We start from the raw sequence: 15,807 nt of genomic DNA, 5'->3' as shown, positions 1-15,807 counted from the left end.
CTAACTTGAGGTTTATTCCTTGGAAACAGATTAACCTAACACTAATGCATAACTAGATAGTGATAAAATAAATGTAAACTTCAGAAACTCAGCATAAGACAATAAGAGCACGAGTAGGAATCATATTCTGATAGAATACTATTTAAAATAGATTTAATGTAACCATTAACTTAAGATATCCTTGTGCCTTTCGTTCGAGGCATCTAAGAGCTAACAACGACGTTAATCAGATAGCGGTAGCAGTAAGAAGGAGCCTAGACACCAGGAGTAAGAAATAGGTATCTGGTTACTGGAAGAGCTATACATATACAGCAGTGCATTAAACTACCAAGACTTCATAGACTGATATTATGTGGAGATATTTCTGATTTCCTAACAGCCCATTGATAATTGTCCAGTTCCATTTTAACACGACAAAAGTTCTTAGGTCTCTTGTTTTATTCTCTCTCTCATAAAACAGAGAAGCAAAGAAGAGAAGCAAAATTAATTTTAACATAATAATGTGTCAAAAGATTCTACAAAACTATATTCGAGTAAGATATTTTGTTAGCAACGAAACAAATAACTTTTCGGACAGGAATCATTTATCATGGCTTGTAAAGTGCGGTTTATCTTATTTGTGTACTTTGAACTGGGAGTTTATTCATGTTTAGACCGAGTAAATCAATACTTGGATATCGTACCGCAATATATACAATATGCAAAAAAATTACATATCTTAAAAAAATGTTACTAATTTGTAATTATGTTGCTAAATTGTTTAATAAATAAGATTTTATATACTATGAAAGATCTTTTTTTATGAATAAATATTAGATTCATTTGTTTTTGAGTAAAAATCTAACTAAATTCTGTCATACAAACATTGTAAAAATGTAAGGTAAAAGCCCAGTGTTTATAAAAAAATACTAGCTGTAGACCACGACATCGTCCGCGCGGAATTAAATAAATAACTTAAGTAGCCTGTGTCTTCTTCCCGACTCTACATCTATGCCAAATTTCAGAGATATCTGTTAAATCGTTCTGGAGGCTATACTACTCTACTCTATACCATTATAATAAAGCGTAAACACACACTTCTTTGTTGCCTAAGATGTCACCAATTACAGCATATTTTTCTTTAATAAAAAGCCCTACGCTTACGTCACGCTTTAGACTATAAATATTCACACCATTAAACTTTGGGGGTATATATTTTGGATAAAAACCCTAATGTGGGAAAGAAACCATAAGTTGCTGCCAACATCAAGGAAGCAAGACTGTCAAGGTTTGTCATGTTATGTCATTTTGACATTTGCTATTGATAATTCGGCAAATGTTAACAATAAAATAAAATTTTCACAATTTCAGCCGGATGAAGTCACACTGGAACAGCTAGTTCATAAATAATTTCGCTTTTATAATATTAGTAAGATAAGTAAGATCTTTTATAGATATTAAAAATACAAAATCCTCTTGCATTTCTCAACCAATTAACCATCCAGTATCAGACAAGAATAAATGAAAGATACTTCGTAAAAGAGTTTCTCTGTCTGTAGAGCTTTTTATTAGCCGCACTTCAATTTTTCTTTTAATTGAAAAAAGAAAATGTAAATGGACCAAGTTATACTTTGTGAAATAACTTCAACTTAATACAGTTCATGTTACAAATAATGTAGCTTTAATATACTTTAATTAAAGTAACGACATATTATTGTTTACAAAATTATTAGTTTGACAGTGGTAGAGCCCGCTTTCACATCTTCACACGAATGGGCCGGCTCGTCTGGTGTAATACCACGAACACACAGAAGACAGGCGTGAAGTAGAAGTAATTCCGCGTTTCGTCTGATGAGTGTGGTGCTGGTGGCCTGATTTTAGTCCCTTTTCCTTACCACCCTTAAGAGCAAAGGATGGGAAGGAAAAGTGGATTAGACGGTGGAGGATAAGCATAGGAAAGTGAAATGTCCTCTTTATGTGCGTCTCCTCCTACGTCAATTAAGAGTAGGCAACGCATCTGCAATTACGGATGTTTATGGGCAGCGGTCGCTTTCCATTTCGGTGGATTCAGGTGGCCGCTTGCTCGTTTGCCACCTTATCTCATATATAAAAAAAACAATTAGTTATATTAAAAACTAGCTGTTGCCCGCGTCTTTGTCTACTCAATATTAAGATAAAAAGTAGCCTATAATGTCTACAGCTAACCTTTAGTGAAAGAACGGTCGAAATCGGCCCCGCCGTTTCGGAGATTGCCGGAACAAATGCAGGTTGCGGACAGACAGACAGACAAAATATTTTAAATGCATCGTTATCAGCAACGCAAATACATCATCTTCCCGAAATCTGGAATTTTTCTCATATTGCAGATACTCCAATTTCATTATAACTATGTAAAGATACTCGTAGATATAGAATTAATAATTTTAATTTCTTAAAATATAAATATTTTACTGTAATTTGAAGAGAAAAGTTTTTACCACAGAGTTGTATTTACACAAAACTACAATAGAATTTATTATCAAGGACATATTAACACTATTTTTTAATAAAAAAATTATGTATAACTAGCTTTCGCCCGCGACTCCGTCCGCGCGGAATTAAAATAAAACAAAAGTGAGCAGCCTATGTGTTCTTCCAGACTATCCTCTACATCTATGCCAAATTTAACATCCATCCATCCATCCATCTAAACTTTCGCATTTATAATATTAGTAAGATAGTCGAAATTTGACCAATTGGACCACTAAAGGTTTAACTCAGTACCTTTCACTAATAATAATAAATGTCTTAATATAGATAAGTTTACTCTAGAAGAAATGTATCACGAGCCTAAACTAATAAAGATCGAGGAACCCCTAATATAAATTTCACCACCCTAATTGGTTGTGCAAATATTTGTTGATGACGCACACAATACGTGCTGATATTTACACAGAACTACAGTCACTGATCTGTACAAATGGATAGGTCATAAAATGTTATAATATGAATCAATACATGTAATAAAATTGGAGTGTTTGTTTGTAATATCAAAAGAAAAAATTATAGATTTCGGGGAGATGATGTATTTGTTTCTGATAACGAAAATCGCATTTAAAAACTTTTTGTCTGTCTGTCTGTCCGCAAGCCGCGTTTATTCCGGGTAAACTCCGAAACTGCTGGGCCAATTTCGACATAGACGGGCATATAAAGTGTACTTTTTATGTTAATAATGCGCGGATGAAGTCGCGGGCAACAGCTAGTTAGTTAATATAATTTCTTTGCTCTGAAGGGTAATGTTAGCCTACAAAGATCGATTACCAAATACTTTTTTGGTCCATTTGAAAAAGAAACAAGGATTACCACTCTGAAGTATGAATACAGTTACTTATGCGTTTTGCTTCACAGCAAATTTCATCAATATCGTAAAGAAATAAGGTCTAATATTGTTTATCAAAAAACTATATAGGTTACGCTCCCGTCATTTCGTCGTTTCTTTAGAAAAAAACTGAAGCAAAACTTAAATGAGGTCCTTTGAAAAGAGAACATAAAGTTGATTCAAAGAAACTTAATGAAAAGTGACCGTACTGCTTTTTGTACTTTGTTCTGCAAGTAATTTAATATTTGATATTTATTTAATCCAGAAAACACTGTGTATTCCTGTCGAGTAAAAGCATATTTTCTTTGTCTTTCTCTATGAAAAATTGAGACATCATTATTTTTAATATTGGCGTGGTCATAAACAGAAAATACTGCATTATATATGTTGCTCTGTAATGTTAATTAATAAAAAAGTATTCAATTAATTAAATAAAATTAATTCCAGTGATACCGGATAAACAACATAGTGAAGAACATTAGTTGAAGCAGACGTCACGAGGCGCATACAGATTTCTGTATAGACCAAAGTTAAATTAGAATATAGTTTGCGCAAGATAATACCACAAAGACCAACATGAACCGGCTCGGAACTCACTCAAGTATGAAGCAGAGTTCTTGCTTAGAATGCTTACTTAAGTTAACTCGAGTGTACACAAGTTGCGTTAAGTAAAATCACGTGTGCAGATAGTTGCAACTTATTTCCAGGACTCGAAAACTTTACATTTCCAATGTAAGAATTAAATTTGTAGTTTTAAAATTAATAAAACAATTCAACTCGTAAATACGATACGATACACAATAGAATGTAGTATTTAAAATTAAAAAAAATACCACAAAAACATAGTAATCAGTTGCAAAAATGCAAACCAAGTAAATGTGTTTTAAATATACATTAAGTGTACAAATGTACATTTGAAAAAATTTCATCATCACCAGGTCATTACATATCCCCACCGAGGGGCTCGGAGCCTACCCTAATGAGGGGTCCATAGTCAACCTCGCTGGCCCACTGCGGGTTGGTTTTTTTTTGACTTCGCACATAACTTTAAATTTCTTCGCCGATTTGTGTAGGTTGCATCACGATGTTTTCCTTCACCGTAAGAACGTCGAGTATATTTAAAAAGTTTATTATCAAAAATCTTACATACAGGTACAAATAAATAACCTCCATTTTAAAATCTCGTGAAATAATTTAAAATTAACTTTCTCTACAATAATGGGCCGAGGTGTGGGCGTTTTAACAAGGCTTGGGAGACGTTGGGCTAATTGACGGGCACTCCTTAGGGATGTCGTCGACCCGGTCACGTTAGTGAGCTTAACTTAACCTGAGCTATATTAAACACACATATTTTGTTACAACTACATTTTAATTGACCATATTCAAGTATATACATATGAGATTTTTTTGTGTTAAAATATATTATAATATACTAGCTTTTGATCGCGACTCCGTCCGCGTGGAATTAACAAATATAAAAGTAAGTAGCCTATGTGTGTTCTGTGAGATCCGTTCAGCCGTTTAGGCTACAAACTATAACAAACATCCATCCATCTAAACTTTCGCATTTATAATATTAGTAAAGTAAAGTAATATAGAACATATTTGTAAATTAGGAAAAGAATGAGGATTGTCAAGTAGGAAATAATTAAGGTTAAAAAACTACTTTTTGATTATGAAATCAAATACAATTACTAACTATGGTACTATAAAATAATCTTTTATTTTAATGTGAATAAAATGAAAAACGTATAAAGTTAATTAAATCTTACTAATATTTTAAATGCGAAAGTTTAGTTGGATGGATGGATGTTTGTTAGAGTTTGTAGCTTAAACGGCTGAACGGATCTCCATGAAATTTGGCATAGACGTAGAAGACAGTCTGGAAGAACACATAGTCCACTCGCTTTTGTTTTTTTAAATTCCACGCGGACGGTCTCGCGGGCCAAAGCTAGTAAATTATCATAAGAACATCCTGTATAACAGTCTTACCCCTTTTGTCAAATTAAACTAATGTGGGAATTTAAATCGCTAGTAATGAATTGGTGTTCAAAGTTCCGTAACTCCGCAAACACGAAGTCATGTGAATAATTAAGTAGATGTTTCTAAATACCAACTGTTTCTTAAAGTTTTCCATTAGGTAGCGCTCGTTCGAAAAACTGATATAGGTAATTTGTTTTGTATGGTGTTGTAGTGTATGGTCACACTGTTTTCACTTGTGTCATGGTATCATGCCAGCAAGTCAGGTGTATCCGATGATGGGAGCGGACATCCGAAGCATACGGTATGCTTTATTCAATTTTTTGGTAACTCTGATCTCCGTAAATTAGTAACTACTTATAGTCTACTAGAGATCGCCCCTAACTCCATCCGCGCGGAATAAAGTAAAAATAAACATTAACCTTTATGTTCTTGCAGAATATTTTCTACAAATATGCCTAATTTCATCGATATCCTAAATAAAAATAAAATCCTAATATAAATGATAATAAACTAGACTACTGATGTAAATTGTAAACGTAAAAAAAAATGTTTCTCGTTCAGCGAATTGTATTTCTTAGAGAAATAAATATCATAAACCACTAAACCACAATAACCATTGACCCGTTCTAAAGTTAGAAATAACATCCATCCATCCAAACTATCCGTAGCCTATATCTATACTAATATTATGAAGGGGAAAGATTTGTATGTATTGAAATAACTCAAAAATTACTGGGCCGATTTTAAAAATTCTTTCACATTTAGAAAGGTTGTTTAACATAGGCTATATTTATGATTACTTTTTAATTCCAAGCTGACGAAATCGCGAGCGACAGCTAGTACGCTATAAAAGTGAAAATATCCCGATGGAACCCTTAGTTTCGACACAAAATATATGTGCGCTTTTTATTATTCGATGAAATACATTTTGTGATGTATTTCTTTGAGTAAAGAATTTATTCATTTGTAGTAAGTAGCTGGATATTACAAACGTACGAGGAATGACAGATATTGACAGTAATACGACAGACAATAAGACAGATGAAATATTATACAAGCTTCCGCCGGCGACTCCATCCGCATGGAATTGAAAATATAAAGTAAGTAGCCTATGTGTTCTTCCAGACTATCCTCTACATCTAATGCTATATTTCATTGAGATCGTTCCGTAGTTTACACGAGAAACATTATCAAACATCTATCTAAACTTTCGCATTTATAATATAGGTAAGAAGTAAGATAAGATTGAATTTGTCATGAATTAACATAAAATCTACCAATAGTTACTTAACTCTTCAAAATTAAATGGTTTATTCACTGAATAGCTTTCGCCCGTGACTTCGGCCGCGTGGAATTACAAAAAAAAAACAAAAGCAAGTACCCTATGTGTTCTTCCAGAATATCCTGTACATCAATAGCAAATTTCATAGAAATCCGTTAAGCCGTTGAGTGTACAAACCCTGACAAACATCCATGCATCTAACTTTCGTATTTATAATATTATAGTAGTTAGTTTGATTGCTGAAATAGGTTTACTGGCGACCAGGCGGACGTTTACAAAGACACAAAACTGGTTTGTAAGTCAGAGAAGAAACTAGAAATCAAATTGAAATTCTTAATCAAATCGAGTAAAAGAAAACATTCATTTGTATCTAACTAAGATAAATCATGAAAGGTTTTCTCACAAACAAGAAAAAAAATCAAAGAACTTTTATTCGTCTAATTTCGGCAACGATCGATCTTACCTTTCAGAATTCCTTTAATTAAACTCGCTGGGACGGTCAGATGTTCGTTAGCTTCTTTGGGTAATAATTACGTTGACGTGACATTGCTCAGGGATAATGATATCTGGTTTTAGAAAAGGCTTTTATGACAATCATACTTCATACTAATATTATAAATGCGAAATTTTATATGATTTTTTTTTTTTACACAAGGTGGCAAACGAGCAAGCGGCCACCTGCAACCGCCAAAATGGCGAAGCGACCGCTGCCCATAGACATCCGCAATTGCAAATGCGTTGCCTACGCTAATAAGACGGAGGAGGAGACACACATAAAGAGTATATTTTCCCTTCCTATGCATCTCTTCCACCGTCAAATCCACTTCCTCTTCCCAACCTCTCCTTAAAAGAAAAGGGTGGTAAAGAGAAAGGGACTTAAATTAGGCCTCTGGCACCACACTCTTTAGACGAAACACGGAATTGCTTCCATTTCACGCCTGTCTTCTGTGTGGTCGTGGTATTACACCGGACGTGCCGGCCTATTCGTGCTAAGATGTTAAAGCGGGCACTACCACTACGAAAATGGTAAAATGGAGGTTTGTTAGAGTTTGAAGCCTAAACGGCTGAACGGATATCGATGAAATTTGGTATAAATGTAGAGGATAGTCTGGAAGAACACATAGGCTACTCACTTTTGTTTTTTAAATTCCAGACGGACGGAGTCGCGGGCGAGAGCTAGTCTATCATATCTTGAATGTCGTGTAACGTTTGTATATCTATTGACATTAATTAAGTCTAGTAAATGGACTGTGATTTCATTCTAGCGAAATAAGAAATGTGTTAAAATGAAAATCGTTTCAATACTAGAAAAAAAAATATAACAAGGGAAAGGTATAAATTTTTCAAGATGTTTATGTTCTATCCAAATTACACTCAGATCTGTTCAGTCAATTGTTGTTATAAAGAAATAAATATCCATACAAAATGTCGCATTTACTCATAGTACGATGGTAGTTACTAATCTCTGCTTACCCATTTAAGTTGTATGTAAATGAATTAACTTATAATATTGATTTCAATATTCATAAAAGGATTAAAAAAAGCATTACTTCATGAAAATGTTGCAAGTACAAGGGTCGCTTAAACAATTTCAAATCTTTGATCTGCATTTAAAAGGCAGCGTTCCAGAAAATTTTCCACCAAGCAGACTGACTGGAAAATTCCTTCATACTAAGCGGCTTAAATGTAATTCGTTCAAAAACTGAATAGCATAAAGTTCACTTTAATGAGAATCACTTTTCAGTCTTCGGTGAATTATAAAATAAATTCTGTTTTATGATCACTGGAATCATTCAATAATCTATACTAATATTAAAAAGATTCAAATTTATTCATTTTTGTACGTATTGAAATTACTCAAAAACTACTAGAACCGATTTAAATTCATTCACCATTAGAAAGCTATGTTATCGCTGCTACTCAGGGAAAATAGTAGTAATTAAATATTTTTTATATTTTCACGTGGACGAAGTCGCGAGCAACGGCTAGTAAATACTCATGTTATTAACGGATTTTTTTTTATTTTTATACGTATTTAATTCTTGTAATAACTACTAAGTCGATTTTTAAAATTCTTTCTCCATTAGAAAGGTAATTTATATGTCAGTAAATAGGCTATGCTTTTCATTATTTTTTATTTTCACAAGGACGAAGTCGCGGGTGACAGCTAGTATTTATTCATCTAAGAGCGCAGGAACTTAGCATAACTATACTCGTACAAGCAGTTTAATGTCACATCACAAAAAAAAACAAATTAATGGATTATAAATAAATAAATAAATAAATAAATAAATAAAATAATGTTTAATCCTTTGTCAACACTACAATTATAAACAAAAAATATTAAACACAAAAAATGAGAAACATAACTAATGAAAAGAAAAAGAAAAAAGAATATTTTAAATTAGCGTTGCAATGCTGACCGGATTGGGCCCTCGCTCAGCTATAAATGCTGGATGCTCCTATTGAAGTACCAGCGCTGATCTTCCGCGAGAACCCTTGGGATCATCCACACGTCAGTAGTAGCAGTGGATAGGTATAAATTATCACATACACATGAGTAAAAATAAAATGAAAGAAAAAATTCGTACATAAACATGTTATGAAAAATAAAATGTATACAGAACTACAACACAGATTAAAAGAGTCATTATTGGAATAACACAAAAAGAATGTGCGCATAATATGTTAACTGTTTTAAAAGAGAGAGAAAATAGTCAAGGGAAGAGATAAAAATTTAAATTTAAAAATAGTATTATACATTATGAGTTTAACGTTTTTGAAAAGATAATAAAAGAACTTTTAGTTTTTTTTTAAAAGTCAACTTAGTTTGCGCATTTCTGATAGGCGGCGGGATATTATTCCAACACTTGGTGGCAGCGTAACGAAAACTACCCCGGAATGCGGCCGATTTATCCCGCTTTGTACATAGTTGCAAAAACCGTTGCTTTCGTTCCGGACATCTACTTTTTGTCCACTCAAGTTTACAATAGAGGTATCTAGGTGATTCTGATTTTATGATGTCAAAAAGAAGGCAGGCTAGGTGCAGTTTTCTACGATATCCGGTTTTTAAAATATTGTGATCGTTTAGAAACGGCGTAACGTGGCTCCGTGGTGGCACATTAAAACAAAAACGGGCGCACGCGTTTTGCACTCTTTGTATTATCTTTTCGATTTCTTTAAAAACAGATGGCGTTAGTTTTACACGAAAAAATACTACGTGACAGTGAGAGACAGTGTTTTATCATTGTTTATTATCTCCCCTTCGTCTGGAATTTGACCTGGTTGCGAAGAATTCTCCCTCCCCCGACCCTTACCCCCCTCTGTCATAGGAATTCGATCGTAAGTAGGACATCTGAATTATTTGCTTACGTATTTAATAAAGGTCTTCAGGGTCAAGTTATTTGACTGAATTACATAAATTAAGGGAAATCGGTAACTATTATGATACTAGCTTTCGCCCGCAACTCTGTCCGCGCGAAATAATAACAAAAAGTAGGCTATGTGTTCTTCCAGATTATGTCACCTGTGACAGATTTAACCAAGATGCGTTCAGTAATTTAGGCTACAAACTCTAACAAACATCCATCTATCCTTTCGCATTTATACTATTAGTAAAATTTAAGATAAGAGTTACATTCTTTCGTATTTACTAAAAGTCACTGCTGAGACAGACAAAACATATTAGTAAATAAATCATCCTTTGATTTTACGGTTCGAATGCCACTTTACTCTTCAAAAACGGGCAAAACTTACAAGCACAATAGAATTGACATACATTGACAAAAGGCATTTGCTTATATTTTCACACATCTTTGTAGTGTTATATATTCAGAAATATTCAACATTGAATATCGAGAAATCTCGAAAATTGCTACATTATGCAAGACAGTTTTCTCAACTAAAAGCTTGGTATCACGTGAATGCCATTACAAATGTTGCCGGCATATCCGCCGTACAATTTCTCCCCGAGTCGTTGACATGAGACCGCTTTGTAAGGCAAAATATAAAGGAATTCTCAATTTAAAATAGTGACTTAGCAATTCTGAACAAATCTAGCGCTCCATTTATTACTTCTAACACACAAAAGAGTACTTAGTTCATTTGATGCTAAGAAAATTTATTTTTCACTTGACTGATAGGAGGTTAAAGTTTACCGCTAGTAAGGTATACAAGATTCATCTTAACATTGTGACCCATAAAGGTGTACTTACTGATGTTACAAGGTGTTATTTAAAATTCGTATCTAGTTTCTGGTTCTCGTTTGTTATTCCGTAACATTACGTGATTACTGCATGAATGTTTGTCATGTAACATGTTACATTACACCGCGTAACATCGTACGTAAGTTAGCAACAGTTAGGAACAGATATGAACCTGTTCTCTGATTTATTCATATTTGATGACGTTGAAATTTGAAAATAGAATAACACATTGGTACAGTCGGGGAAAATATCGGTGTTCTATCCTAAAATCTAAAGTCGCTTGAATATTTTAAAAAGAGGCGCGGTTCAAAAAATCAATATAACCCTTATAATTGTGTCTGTAGGAAAACAGTCGGTTAGTGATATACAATTAGTTACTTTTTATTATTTTCCCTTAGTTTCCACTAACTTAATGCTGTTTAATCTATAATTCTTTACTATACTAATATAACAAAGCGTAAACACACTCTATTTTGAAGCGTAGGACGTCAGCAATCACAGCATATTTGTAAATAAATCTATCTTTAATAAAAAGTCATACACTTACGACACGCTTAAGGCTATATATTTTCACGATATAAAACTTCGGATATAAGTGAATTGGAAAAACACCTTCATGACGGAAAGGGAGCATAAACTACAAGCTGCCAACATCAAGGAAAAATAATTGCCAAGGTTTGACAACATCTCATTCATGTCTTTGACATTTGTAATTTATAATTTGAGAAATTTAAACAATAAAATAATGTTCTTATAATTACACGCGGTTGAAGCCGCACGGGAAGAGCTACTTAGTTATATGTAAGAAGATGCATAATTCGTTCTAGGTACAATGAACAACGCACATTTTTCTATAGTGGCAACTGCGGAAGTCCCCGACTGTACTTTAGAGATCGAACCTAAACCTGCTTACGTTCATAATTTAACCACTGTGTTACTGACGTTCTTATCATAGAGTAATGAAGAAATATGACCGTACCCGTCCCTTTGCAATATCTTGTCTTGTGCTGAGATGATTAATGGAAAAGATATTCTGAGGTGAAACTGTAACAACTATGAATAATTGTTCTACGGTGAATTTATTACTTTTTTATGTAGCAGATGGTTGATATAAATGATGTGGCTGAAAAACCTACATTATTTTTTATATTTTAATGACAAAATAGATTAAAATGTCTACAATTTATATCTTTGTCTTAAATATGTGATGGAAATATCGGATTTTGTTACCTTATCTGACAGTGACGTCAATAAGCTATCTGAGCATCTGTCACCCAGTGGTGGGACGGGCCCTAAGTAATTGAATTTAAAAAATGTACATTACATTTATAAACCTATTTTAAACTTCTACTCCGTGTTAAAAATAACCACTAAAAGTCTATTTTTAATTTCTCTTTAAGAAACTAAGGCAGCCTTATTGAGGTCAGCGAGAAATTAAACGCGGGCGAACGTCCGCTGAGACATAAAGACTTCTTTCACTACACTACCAGCTTTGTAAAGGCCAGAGGAAGTGAGACTTAAATGCGACGTTAACTGTCTTCAATGAAATTCAAAAAGTAAAATAACTAGGGCATTACAATTAAACACTTAGAAAGTGTTTCTTTATTTTAGTTTAAACATATGACAATCCTTTTATCCCATGACTTTCGTGTGCGGCTTCATCATCAAAAGTCAAAATAACTAATTACCTTATGTTGGCAGCAACTTATGGTTTCTTTCCCGCATTAGGGTTTTTATCCAAAACATTTATCCTCTAAGTTTAATGGCGTGAAAATATATAGCCTAAAGCGTGACGTAAGTCTAGGGCTTTTTATTAAAAAAAGTATTATTCAAAAATATGCTGCAATTGCTGACATCTTAGGCAACAAAGTGTGTGTGTTTACGCTTTATTATAATAGTATAGATAGTATAGAAGTATAGATATTAGCGCCTGGAGTGATTTTTTGACAAGTTATGCCTTTTAACAAATCTATATCTATACTAATATTATAAACAGGAAAAATAGTTATTTTTGTATGTATTAGTATAACTTGAATACTACTTGGCCGATTTTAAAAATTCTTTCAACATTAAAAAGCTACGTTATCAGTGAGTAACATAGACTAAATTCTTTATATCACAAAGACGAAGTCGCCAGCAACAGCTAGTGAATAAAAAAGTACTTATACAGAAACCATTATGGTGATACGATTTTATGATGAAACACACGTTCGATCGGTGATCATCATCACTAGCTCATTATACGTCCCCACTAAGGGGCTCGGAGCTTACCCTGAGTAAGGGTGACTAGACATAGTCAAACACGCTTGCCCACTACGTGTTGGTTGACTTCACACATATCTTTGAATTTCTTCACCGGTATGGCAAGCATGTACATATAAAATACAAAAAATTGGTACAGCAGGATTCGAACCCCAAACCATGTAGATTACAAGTCAAGTAATGAAACCACAGAGTCACGGACGGTCGCAATTACAATTATTACCCATGCACATGTCGTTGAGTTCATGGCATTATCCGATATGGATTTAAAAATTGAAATTGGACTATATCGAGATTCAGAAGAGCACTTTGGACTATGAATGAACGAGTATAAGAGCGAAGGATATGAAAGCGCGGAGCGGAGTTTTTATTAATTGCTGTCTGAATTGTTCTGAAGCTATTTAATATAATATTTCAATAGAAAAATTACTCATGTTTTATAACTAGAGGTCTATTCTATTTATAGTAACAATGTAAATTAGTTATTAGCCTATATTACAGGAGCTTTCTAATGGAAAAATAAATTTTAAATCGGTCCAGTTTTGATTTTTAACCGACTTCCCAAAAGAAGGAGATTCAATTCGTCTGTATGTTTTTTATGCGTGTTACGGCATAACTTCGCCGCCAGTGGACCGATTTTGATAATTAATTTTTTATCCGAAAGGTAATGCTTGCAGGTCCCATGTTTTGATTTGTGGAGTCAAAGACTACGACTACATAGTTAAATAGTTTAGCTCAAAATCGTGCGACGAAATTTGGGGTCATTTTTGCTTTCTTTGCTTACGTAGCCTAAAGACCAAGTGAACAATTATTATTAATTTGAAGTGGGTGTCAGTCAATGTAGATTCATCACTAAAAACGTTACTATACTTTCGATTATCAATTGTTATGGTAAAATGTAGAAAGCCTTACGTAGAAATATACTGCATACATCGTTTACTATTTTCATGGGATTATTTCGTTACTTTTTAGTGTACTGTTTTTTGAGGTTGTTTTTTTTAGTGTATTTTGTTTTGAAGTCGGTTTTTATTCGTTACAAAAGCGTGTACAACAAAGCTTTACTCTTTACATTAGTTTTTTTTAGGAAAGTATCTATACTCTTTCTTATGTGTTGATCTTAAAATGTTATAACATAATTTTGTACCAATCATTTAAATAACTAGAAAAGAATATTGACGAAACATTCCGTCCATTAATACTCGGAAAGAATTTAAAAACTTTGCACGACTTCCAATTTATTGTGGCAGTTCGGAATGCGAAAGTAATAAAAAAAGAAATATCGTTCTAAATTCGAAATTGTCTGTCAAACGCGTACATTGCTTTACAAAAGGGTTCCATTCTGTTAAAGAAACAAACTACGTTTCTGATTAAGAGCGGGCGCACACCTTGGACTAAACTATCGCACAACTGGAATACGATTGTCGATTATTTCCTATCCAATTCAACTGCTTAGTTGCACAGCTAAATCGATTAGTGTGCGCGCCTGCATATACGATCATTTGAATCAATGCGAGACTAAACAGTTCTGCGATAATTTATTTAAACATGTGCGCGTGCTCCAACTGTTAGGTCGTATACGTTCGGCAAAATACCGTTCGAAATATGTCCGAGTTATTAAGCAAAAATAGTAACATATCCGTATAAAAATCCGTGTTCTAAACAATCTTACTAATATTAAAAATACAAATGTTTAGATGGATGCATGAATTTGGATTTTAAATTTGGTAAAGATGTAGAAGATAGTCTGGAAGAACACATGGACTACTCACTTTTGGTTTTTTAATTCCACCCGGACGGAGTCGAGGCGAAAGTGAAAAATAATAAAACTATTTTTCTAAATTTTATTTGATATTTATCATTTGTTTTATTCACAGTGTAAATCGTTCAATGTAAATTATTCACGGCTTCATTAAATCACCTTTAAATTGAATGCCTCATTAATCAGTTCGAAGCTTCGAATGGATTTAATTCGGGCTCCTTTCCTACCAGCCAATTAGTCAATTTGGAAACGTTCACAAATCATTGAAACCTATAGACTTTGTAACTATGATTGTATTTATATTTAAGACGATTTAGTCAGAGAGTCAAATAAGCAATTAAGTTTATATAAAACTAGCTGTATCCCGCGACTCTGACCGCGTGGAATTAAAAAAAAAACAATAGTTAGTACCCTATGTGTTCTTTCAGACTGACCTCTACATTTGTGCCAAATTTCATTGAGATCCGTTAAACAGTTTAGGCTACAAACTCTAACAATCCAACCATCCAATTTATAATTCCAATTTATAATCGCATTTATAATTTATTTATTTATTAATATTTATGTATTTATTTATTTAAAACACAATATTACAGTTCTTATATAATTTGACAAATTCATTTCAAATATATTTTTTTGTCAATTTTTATAAGTATTAAAGGAGCCAATGACTTCCCTAACTTCGTTTAATATTAATACAAATAAAACAGTACTTCATTATATTAGTAAGATTAAGATGTCGAAGTAATATTTAAAAGTTTACATAAGTCCAATTAAAGAATTAATATCACTTTCCTTTACGATTGAATACACAGCAAATGAAAAAGAATAATCAGAGCTAAGAATTTTTGACTTTTTGACTTGGTTATGCTAAGAGTCTGAATGGAAAGGATATGAACGGTCTCAACTATAGATTTCGACATAATATCAAGCTTCAAGCTTATAATAGCAAATATCTACATAATGCTCAAGACAACAA

At 33.2% G+C, this 15,807-nt stretch overlaps 1 protein-coding gene across 1 annotated transcript in view; it reads right to left on the bottom strand.

The window, feature by feature from the left end:
* LOC106110483 overlaps positions 1–15,807 on the bottom strand; it is a 53,779-nt gene that overhangs the window by 33,900 nt on the left and 4,072 nt on the right. The window lies entirely within an intron of this gene.

This window comes from Papilio polytes, unplaced genomic scaffold (assembly GCF_000836215.1).
Source record: "Papilio polytes unplaced genomic scaffold, Ppol_1.0 DF824225.1, whole genome shotgun sequence".
In the NCBI taxonomy this organism is placed as follows: domain Eukaryota; kingdom Metazoa; phylum Arthropoda; class Insecta; order Lepidoptera; family Papilionidae; genus Papilio; species Papilio polytes.
The sequence above is the reverse complement of the archived record's forward strand: the minus strand, read 5'-3'. Positions and strand labels throughout refer to the sequence as shown.